This window comes from Tinamus guttatus, unplaced genomic scaffold (genome assembly GCF_059628265.1).
Source record: "Tinamus guttatus ecotype Peru unplaced genomic scaffold, ASM5962826v1 Tinamus_guttatus_pri_ptg000524l, whole genome shotgun sequence".
NCBI lineage: Eukaryota > Metazoa > Chordata > Aves > Tinamiformes > Tinamidae > Tinamus > Tinamus guttatus.
In genome coordinates, this window is record NW_028289058.1 from 1,232,683 (window position 1) to 1,243,560 (window position 10,878).

Below are 10,878 nucleotides of genomic sequence, written 5' to 3' on the forward strand. Positions count from 1 at the left end.
ACTTTACTCAAGCAAAGCTGGTACTGAGGTGAGAAGACGACCTTGCACGAAGGGGGCCTTGAGAGGCACGTTAGGATGGCCCACAGCACAAAGCATATTCAGCGTGGCTGGTGACGTCTGCCTGTAACAAGTGACTCACTGCACTATTTTTTGATTCAGCAACAGGAGAAAGAAATGTGATATGAGCCTCCACACCTCCAAGGAGAACTATTAAAAGAGCAGAAGACATTCTGGAGAGGCTCAACATACCACTGTCTCCATCGTGCTCTTAGCATGGGTGGTTGCTTCCAAAGGATGGTGGGCTGCATAATTTTCTGCCTTATACTGCCATTTTGGTGCCTAATGTAGCTCTAAAGAATCATCACATGGAAATGACTCAGTTTTAAAGTTTTCAACAAAGGTTTTTTGACACTTGCATCTGTCAGCCCTCATTCCTCACATACTGAGCTTTAATGCAGATGGCATCAAATATAAGAGGTTTCCTAGCTGGCTCTTCCAGTATAAAGCTGAGAAGCTGATCAATCCCATCTGAAGTGGCAGGGGTGGGGGAAGGTGCCTGTATTTACCCTGGCAGGAGTCCTGGGTGGGGGCAAGGTGGGCTGGTGCCTGTCTCTGCTTGTGGAGAGGTTGAGTGCCAAGGGATGATGTTTCTTTCTTCATGTTGCCATCCTTGGCACAAAGCTGTGTCCTCATTTTCATCTAATGCATTTTCTCAACAGAGGGAGTGACCAGTGCTGAACACAACTGTCTATCGGAAGATGTGTACATGGCAGTTGCTGGTTTATGTTCCTGTGGCTTTGCTTGGTTTTTGTACATTTGTTACTTTCAGTGGCTATCTGTTTATTATTTTGCCTTTGTAAGCATTATTCTGCTGGGAAGAGGCACAGTGTATAAATAGCACTGTTGTTGTGTTGTTACTAGTCATTTTGCTCAGTTATTCTTAAACAGAGTAAAGGATGCACAAAGATTGCATCCTAAGGCAATGAGGGTAATAAGACCCTGCCCTCAGCAAGTATCAAATCAGGCCCCCCATGTTAAACCCTGGGCCTGTAAATCCAGTTGAGTTTTGCCAGGGAGTTGATTAGTACCAGGATTTTCCTTTTAGGGTTTGGTACTCTGAGGTCAAGTTGCTGAGCAGCTGACTCAGGTAGCACCTGATGCAGCTTTTGCTGCAAGAATGAAGCTGTTCCCACCTTTGGGTTAAATGTCTACCCCTCCTCCCCTCCTCTCTGTTAGTTCCTGGGTGCCCCTGAGTCAGGGGCTCTGCCTTTCCCCCAAGGATACCTCTAAGCACCCTCTGTTTGCCACTGGGTGCTTGCACCTAGGAGGGTGTAGGCTATGCCACAAAGCTGCTGCTTTTGCCCTTCACTTCTACCAGCTCTGACCTTCTCTTCTACCTTGTGAGTAAAATCTTCTCTTAGTCTCTTTTCTATGCCCTGACAATATGCAGTGGGCATGGGGTTTGCCTCTATGCTGTGATATTGGAGAGACTGGAGTGGTTATGTCTGGGTTTGAAGTGACTTAGCCCTGTTTGTCAAGCTCCTGTTAGCCATGGGTGAGCATGTTTGAGTAGCAGGGACATCCTCCCCCTGGCTCAGCTGGATTTTTTAAGTGCTGCTTTAAAACTGGCAAGCTAATTAATATGCCTCTGATGGAGGAGGTGGGGGGAAGCAGAGGATTGGCAAGATGAGTAGGAAGAAGATTGGTTCATTCTTCTAGCAAAGTGTATAATTTTGTTGGAGCTGGTAGTGCCATGAGACCAACTCTGTTCTATGAAAGAGTAGCAAGTTTTGACTTGAGTGCTCTGGTTGTCCAAAGGAGTAGTTTTAACTATAGAAACATCTCCATAGAAAATAGCCACTGTACTCTTAAAAACACTCTTTTATCAGGTATTGTCTGGACATCCACATATGAAATCTTCACATTTAAAAATTTTGCTTTATTAAATTGTTCTTTGCTATAAAAATTTTTGATGGAGAAGATAACTTAGTCCGTAGGACTCTTTTGTCGGTGCAAAGTTGTAGCTGTTATTTCTTTATTTTTTTTTGTTTTCTTTTCTTCTCTTCCCCCCCGACTCTTTCACTGACCTTTCATTTTCATAGAGCCTATGTTCTTGAGAAGTTTGCTTAAGAAACAAGTGAAACAAAAAAGAAAAGCCTCTTCCACAGCATGTCAAAATCGGAACTCTTAAAGAACAATTTTACTTTTCAAGATGTTGCAACAGCATCATGAGCGTTACTTTGTCGAGTCTACTTTGCACATTTTATGTACATCTCACTGAAGAGAAACTGCTATCTTTGTTACGTGGAAATCAAGCTTTGATATGTAGGTTTCTTTGAAAGCTTCATCTTAAGTAGAAACTTAACACCTGTTTCTATGTTCTTTGCTTTGGTTCTCTGTTTTGAAAGTTACACAGGAAACAAAACCAAATCCATCCTCCCAGTCTGCATTTTTCTCTTCTTCCTCAATTGGGAATAGATTATTAAACCAGACAGTAAAATCCACACTATGTCCTCTTCCTGCAGGACATAGCACTGAAGTGTCATGTTTCTGCCAGCCTGTGGACGCTCAGAAACATGCTCTGTCTTCAGAGTGGTGGCTGCTTCTTGAGGAGGACCTGATCCTGTGTGTGGTGTGGTGATGGTGATGTGACGCACTGGGCTCCAAATATGTCTCACTGGCGTGGTTGTGTCCTACCATTTTAAAGGTAGTTTCAGTGATGTCTTGTAATACCAAATAACCCCTTGAAGAAACAGGGTATAGATATGAGGCTCTGTCTGCTCATGCCCCTCATTTGGGCTTGGCCTTAGGCAGGTCCATATGTGGGACCACAGTGGAACTATAAACCTTCTTGGGTCTCTGAATGTTTCCGTCTATGTGGACTGCAGGAGATCCTTGGCTGCCTCCTTCAGATGATTTCTGCTGCAAAAGGTCTTTGTATAACAACTAGTAGTGTTAGTATGCAGACAAATCCTCTGTCAGAGATGGCTAATACATGTCCTGCCTATTTCTGCCTCTTCTGCACAATCCAAGAGTCCTTTAGGAGATAATAGGGGTGAACTTCTTGAACCTCCCAATAGCCTCTGCCTATTGGGCAGGGGTGACAATCCTGCTCTGGACTGTTGCCACCAAAATGCCCTTTGTATCTTTCCTTCATTTAAAATGTCATACTTACCCTACAAAGGTCTTGTGTGACACACATTTGCAGTCAGACAGTTATTACAGCCTTGTTAAATATTTCCACAAGTAGGAAAAAATACAATTTCTTACTATAGTAATAATCTTATGCTGACTTATTGTGAAGGGAGCTAGTGTGTCCACAGAAAAATCTACCATCTTGCATTTACCAAATATTACAAAATTTGTTATAAAATTTACACCACTGCAACACTTTGTTTTCTCATTCCATATTATTTAGCAGTCACTGGTTTTCACGTTGACTCACAAACTATTCCAAAGCATGTAGAATTTAATTGATTTTTTTTTAACTGACCCTAAAAGACTGGATGCAGTTCAGAGAATGTAATGCTAAATAAAATGGAATGCAAGTACTCTTATCTCAACTTCTGAAGATGCAACAAGCACTGATCAGTATTAGTTGAAAGGTTTGAGTTGATCCTTCAAGGAGAATGATCTTAATTTTTGAAGCTTAAGGATTGACTATAGCTCATTCAGTGCACAACTGCGATATTATGCATTATTCTGACATAAAGAAGTGTTTATTTAGAGGTATTCTTCCTTAGATAAGGCTTCAATGCCTTAAATAACTTTTAGGAATACTTTATGCTGTTATTCAGCCTCAGTGAAATAACTTTCAGCATTTGCAAATTAGTATGCAAACACAGACTATCCTCTAGGAGATAAAAACAAAAAATAAAAAAACACAGTTCACCTGCAAGACTCAGTGGGAAGGCTCTCTCCCAGAGCTTTGAATTGCTGGATGAATAACTTCACATCTTAGTATTTTGGAGGCTTTTTTGCTCATGCAAAATCTTAATTCACTTTGATTGCAGTTTTAATAGCTTGGTTGGTTTCAGATAGTTCTGTCCAGTCTTTATACCACAACTCTGATGTCCTTAGATACAAAACTTGATATGGAAACTTCAAGATGGGTGGTTTATTGGCTGTTGTGCAGGAACCTTTCTTATTCCTGAGACAACAGGAGACTTTGCTTTAAAAAAAAAAAAAGTCTCCATTAGAAAGATGCTGCAGTAGAATATTTCTAGGACAATAAACCAAGAGAAATTTTATAAAAAAGAAAACTGCAGCAGAATGAAAAGTGTTAATCTATTTTCTTTTAACTCCTCAGCACCTGTTTTAGTAACATACTGTGCATGGATACATACGTACATATTGAACACACCATAAGGAAATGTGTCCTTCATAAAAGGAATTAAGCACTTGTCTTAGGTGGACTACTTTGAGCGCACTGACCTAGATACTTTAGTTTGTTGAAGTAAAATATTGTTACTTGTTTTGCTGCAAAATTAAGTTAAAGAGAAATCGCACTCTACAGCTCTACATAAACTGAGAAGTAAGCCTCAGACAAAATGTATGGTACAGAATAATTAAATCTACCCATTAGGGTAGATGACTGGTTATTGTTCTTGTTTGAATATTGAAAATGCAGTAGAAAGTTAAATATAGCCACAGTTATTTATATTAATATACATTAAAAGGTGTAATACCAATATATTAAAATATTCAGAAAATGAACTGTATCAGTCCATGGTTACTGGGAGAACCTCAGAGTGATTAGAGAACACTAAGTGTTTCTTAAACTTCTATTAGCAACACATAAATATTTGACAGTATAAGTGCATGGGAAGGAGCAGTGCACAGAGCTTAAACTGGCTGAACCTGCTAAAGATGTTGAGTTCTAACACAATCACGCATAGAACATTCAAGCCCCTAAAGAGCACGGATACCTGTGACAGTCAAGGTAGTGTTCAGAAGGATGCTGTCAGTTGATGATCTGTGCTTCACAACACATTTCCACTGTCCTGCAAAGAAGGCTGCACTCTTAATTTGCTGGTTTTAGATGTGCCATCGTTGTATTTGGCAGGCTCCTACACAGATACCTTCTCCTCTCGCAGTAGTAACCTGACTGTCCTTGAAATATTAATCCACTTGATGCCAACTGAACATGGATAGTAATTTTTTGACTGCACCTCAAGGTCGTCTTGTGTCTTCCTATCGGAACTTTATTTGGATACAGGCAGACGGATGGCTGAGCTGAACAGAAATAAGCATCAGTGAGATTGTTCATGGATATTTCCTGCTAGTCATATGCACACATATTGGCTGAATATTGGATAAGTAAAATAGTGACATGTATGTAAGAGCTGTTAAATTATGAAGAATTTAACTGCTTACACTATTTATATGTTGTTTCTGTGTTCTTACCTATGAGAATATATTAAATTTAACATAATACTTGGGTTTATTAAGACATTCATAGCACTGCCTTTCCTCCTCTCTCTCTTTAAAAAATAACTCATAGAAAGTATATTTAGACTGAAAGCTGTAAAACTACTGTTTATAAATAACGTAACACCGAATACAGACAAGTAAACTAAAGGGAAACATCTTCCTTAAACTTAAGACATGTTTTGACCAAAACACTTAAATTCTTCATTTTTTCATTTTCTTTCTTCCCCTGCCTCTACTTTGGCTATCCATTGGTGGTTATTCTTCCCCTGCAGCTTAGACTATAGTCTAAGCTAGAAATAGTATCTCTAGGCTGCTTGTGACCCACCCATCCACCCACTTTTTTTTTTTTTTTTAACCTTGAGAATTTGAAAGGGGGGAAAAATGCTATTATCAAATGACTTACCAGCTGTCTCCAAGGAAGTTGTCCCTTGAGCATCATTAGGAGTGACACTTACTGGGTATCTGTACAGTCCTGTTTCCTCCAGCTATATTTGTGTCAGAAATAGGGCAGCAGTGTCTTTTATTTCGCCCTAATGTGTAGTATCCAACTCTAAAAGGATGGTGGCTTCTAGATATAAATGTAAACAGTATTTTTTTTCTGTGGTCTGTATTTTGAGTTTTTAAATACCAAGTGATTTTCATTGTTGCTATCCAGCTGTGGTGTGTACTTGGAGATTAAGCATGGAGATTAAGTATGGAGATATTGTTATACAGGAATAACATCATTGGCTTATTGCTCGCTTGCCCTCTTAGGGTCTCTTCAAAATGCAAAAGGTGTATTTTATGAATTAAAAAAAAAAAAAGCTTGAAACGTCATGGCTTTTATGTTGGCTCTTAAGGGATAATTCAATTTTCAACATCATATTTCATTTTACCACGACTGTTCATCTTCCTCCATTTGATTTTTAAGCTTCTGAAATGGCTTTTGGAAGTGCTCTGTAAACCTTGTCTTAGACTCCCTCTAGTGAAGAGATGTTACACAAGAGGCCATGGGACATCCTTCAGTATTGCCAATGCAATTACTGCCCTGAAGAAGTGATACAACATGCAATATCTGCACAACCTGTAGTATAGAAGTTGGCTCAGGCATATAAACCAGTTACAGAAATAGCTAGTGTATTTCTGTATCTGTGGAGGTTTCTATACGTACTCTTTATTCTTTCATGGCTGAATAACTCATCCTTACCTGCTAGTGCTGGGTCTGAATTCTTAGTGTGTTACTTTTAAATTGTGTGTGTGATGGAGAGCTGGCTTGCTCCACCATCCTTCTTTTTAGTGTCAGACATAGTAATAGGACTTTTATGCTCCCTAAGACAGTATTAACAGCAATAATAAGCTAGTGGAGGATATGAAATTATATAGTATAGGGAAAAGTGTGCATTGTACAACCACACCATCCAGAACAAAGAAATCCTGACTCTATGAGCAGTCTCCTGGAAGATACTTGTGAGAAACTGTCAATAAAATGCACACTTGCGATAATACAAATTGTTTAGAGTGATCAGGTGGCAGTCACTCAGTATTTCCTCAGGCTGAAAAATCTCCTGGAGTGATAGAAAAGGCACAATGGGTGGACAGCTCAGTTCTGTAGTACTGCTCTACTCCTGCATTTGTTGCTCAAGAATATGCCAGGTTTATCAATTTGGGGATCTCTGGAGGGGAAAAAAAATGCCTGCTCTTGCTTTTATATATATATATATATATATGTATGTATGCATATATATATATGTGTGTGTGTGTGTGTGTGTATATATATATATACACACACACGAGGGTATCCAGACTGCTGCTTAGCACAATACTGAATACTATCACGATAAAAAGGTAGTCCTGACAAGTATAGCTTTTAAAGCATTAAAAAAAATGCAACTATTTATAACATATTACATACAAAATAAAAATGCTTATACTTTTAGAAATGCAAACAAAAGAAGTTAATAAATTTTACTGTGTTTTCAGAGCTGACTCATGTCTGCCTACCTCTTAATTTCAGTAGGTGGTAGATATTTGAAGATGCATAACAAGAAAGTACTATTCAGGCCAACCTAAATGATAGATCCTAGCATCTACCATTTATCTTTCCTTAAACCCCAAAAGGACACTCTATAGCCTAGAACTGATTTCTTAACAAAATGTCATCACCATACGTCACATCTTTTTTTACTCAAGGTGTTTTTGCAAAATGCACAAGTTTAATATGGGTGGGTGTAGCATTATACCCCACGGATCTCCTCAAGAGACACATAGCCACAGGCATTCTAGTACCCTGAAATAGCTGGCACCTATCTTCTGGCTTCAAAAGCAGAATCTGTAGGCAAATACAAAGCAACATGTAGCAAAATCTTTTTCTAAATATGTGGGTGCTTTACATTTCTTTCCTTTACCTTCACTGGTATTTTTGTTTCAAGTTTGAACAATAGATTTATGTGGTGGTATTGTCAAGAGTTTGTAATGTTGCAGTGGTAGCTTCATTGTTTGTTTTTCTAATTTGATTGAATTTAGAAAATTGAGCATTGGGGGTGTGTATATATATGTGTATATATACACACATGTTTATATATGTGTGTGTGTCTATATATATTTAAAGGACACTTATGCATTTATAAATCAACTGCAGTGAGGCAGCTGGCTAAAGGAAGAACAACAGATGCTTACGTGTTTTTACAAACTTGTTTTTCCCCCCTATTTTTTTCTAGTCATAATGGCCTTAAATGAAAAGCAGAGTAAACCCAGAAGCAGGAGTGTCATTTTAGGCCCTTATTTATCTCTGAAAATGTAAGGTAATCTCTGAAAAAGGTAATAGCTTTCTACTTCCTCATTTGGCTATAAGCTTAGTTTAATAATTTGAAAACTTTAAAAATATCCTGAGAAGTTGGTGCGATGATGGAAACAGGCTTTTAAGTGAACAATATTTTGCAGTCTGCTTTATGGAAGAGAGTACCCAATTAAAAGAAATAATCATCACTGAAAACAACAAATGGATTAACGGGCAACAATTCAAGCTAAGTATTTCATGCATAAGCGTGACTTAGCACACTGCATAACTGCTAAAGCAGGTGTTTCTGACGGTGACAGAAATACGCTTCAAATGTAATTCACAAAAATACATTGTCTTTACTATACTCAGATGTCTGCTTGCAAGGCCCTGAGGAATGGTGTCCTTCTACCATGGAACAGAAGGAGATGGACAGTTGCATAGGCTGGACTTACAGAGCTTATCTTCTGAATACATGACTCAGCCCCTGCTGCCTATGCAAGTATGTAAAGTAGGGAGCTATTCATATGAAAGTCTGCAGACAAGCATGAAGCTGTTAACTGGCAATTGCATCTCATATGTTTAGTCATCAAACTCTTTCAATCCATTCAGTAGCAGTTAACTGTCATTGATAACTTAAGTTTGCTCTACATTATATGTAGAACTTTACAATTTGACTGAGTATCTGATAATTGTTGTAGATCTTACCACACAATTTGGAGGTTAATTTTACAAACTAGTAGTATGTATTGTTAAAGTAGAAGCTTACTAGTTAAATTAACACTAACAAGAATATTTAGATTCCAGATAGGTGAAGGAAAAATGACCACTGTTTTATGCTACTGATTAAACCTTTAACTAATAACTTTTGCTAATACTAACTCACAACGAAATGACAAGCCAAATTCCTGGCTTCTCCTGAGCAGCTGCCACAGGTTCACCTCTGATGCTTAAGCTGAGTTCAGCACCTAAGACAAAAGAATTTTTTTTAGAAAACTGTGGAAGTTTTTCAGGGGGTGAGCTACAGGTAAATGGGTTTAAAAAGCATGTAATGACTATTTTGTACAGCAGAAAGGGAGAAATATTCTTACAATTAAAATGTAACAGATGTTGCACTAAGAATTTGAGCTGGGCAAGCACTTGAGAGCAGATACTGCATTCCACATAATGATATTCATTACAAAATAGTTGTAATATGTAAAGTTATTTGTATTATAGAAATGCCTTCAGACAAAAGCTTTCAGTTCTTTTATTCTCTACAAATATTTGTATCATTTTTCCTGTGTAAACACTTATGTGGGGGACAGGAGACTTCCCCTCAATTTTTCTGTGATGTTGAGTAATTCTCCTGCTGCTTCCCACCTCACTGTGTTCTTAATTATCAGCTTATAACGCCACTGCCAGGATAATGAACTGAGAAACTCAGTTAGAAGTGAGAATAATACCCCTTGCTACTCTAAGTCCATTGGATGTGGCTGTATCTGGGCCTCTCAGCAAATGGATACAATTACAGAAAGGTAATTTAGCCTCCAGATAAAGATACTATCAAACTGATCTTAGAACAACAAGAAATGACAAATGGTGGATATATTAATTTGAGAAACCAATTTAGTGTTAACCACTGGGTTAAGACAAAGAAAAAGCAATGGTAGAAAAGTTTAATTGTGGCTTGAGCAGTATAAATACTGCCTAAAAGGAAATGGCGCATGACAATTAACAAGATAAGGAAACAGAATCTATTCTGGCAGTGAATTCTGTTCTGTCGTGCAGAGAACAAGAATATGCTCCGTCCTAACGAAAGAAACAGTAAACGTGGAATGAGGGTGCCTAGCTGATATTGGTCAAAACTCTCCAGAGTTGAGCAACTTCTTAAAGGTCAATACAAAATATTATTAGCTGCCTCCTACATTTTTTCAATTTGCCTAATGTATGCAAGCCGTATTCTGAAAAGAGCATCTTTCCATAACAGAGGCTTACCTTCATTTCCTTGCCCAAAACCCAACTGATCTCCTTTGACACTGTCAGTAGTTAGCCATGGAATAAGAAGGAAATGCAAAGGATACTTGCCAAGGGGTGCGTGTGTATTAGTTCAGGGCCAGCATTACACAATCAGAACAACCCGTGTTTAAAAATAAAGGAATAAGAGACCTAAACTTTGGGCTTTAGGATACTTTCCATCTGAAATAAATGACAATCGTACAGGTTTTCTACACTAAGAGTAAAACCCACAGAAAAAAAATCAACTCTTGTATGTGGTAGGTGTTTGTTTTCTGTCTTTTTTTGGTAAAATCTTGGTTTATGGTATTAGGGCGTTATTCTGGTTCAATACTAAAATAATATGATCAAGTAGCACCTCTGTTATAGGACACTTCATAAAACTGTATCAACTGCTAAAAGACTAGTAAGTATTAATAGCAAGAACTCTTAATAGTCAAAGAATCATATCTGAAAAGAGCTTTTTAAAACACATGGTGCATTTTGAAAAACCAGGTATTACCACAGGAGAGAGGGTAAGTTGCACAGAAAAGGACAGTGAGTCCTGTTCTGTTTTGCACAATACTTCCATCAACATAAACTTGCTTAACATGCAAAATTTTGAGACCAGCTGGCATCTGATGAAAGAAATAGAGATGAAAGTACTGTCTGGAGCCAGCTGAGTATTCAACTGCCACACAGAATTAATCTTAACA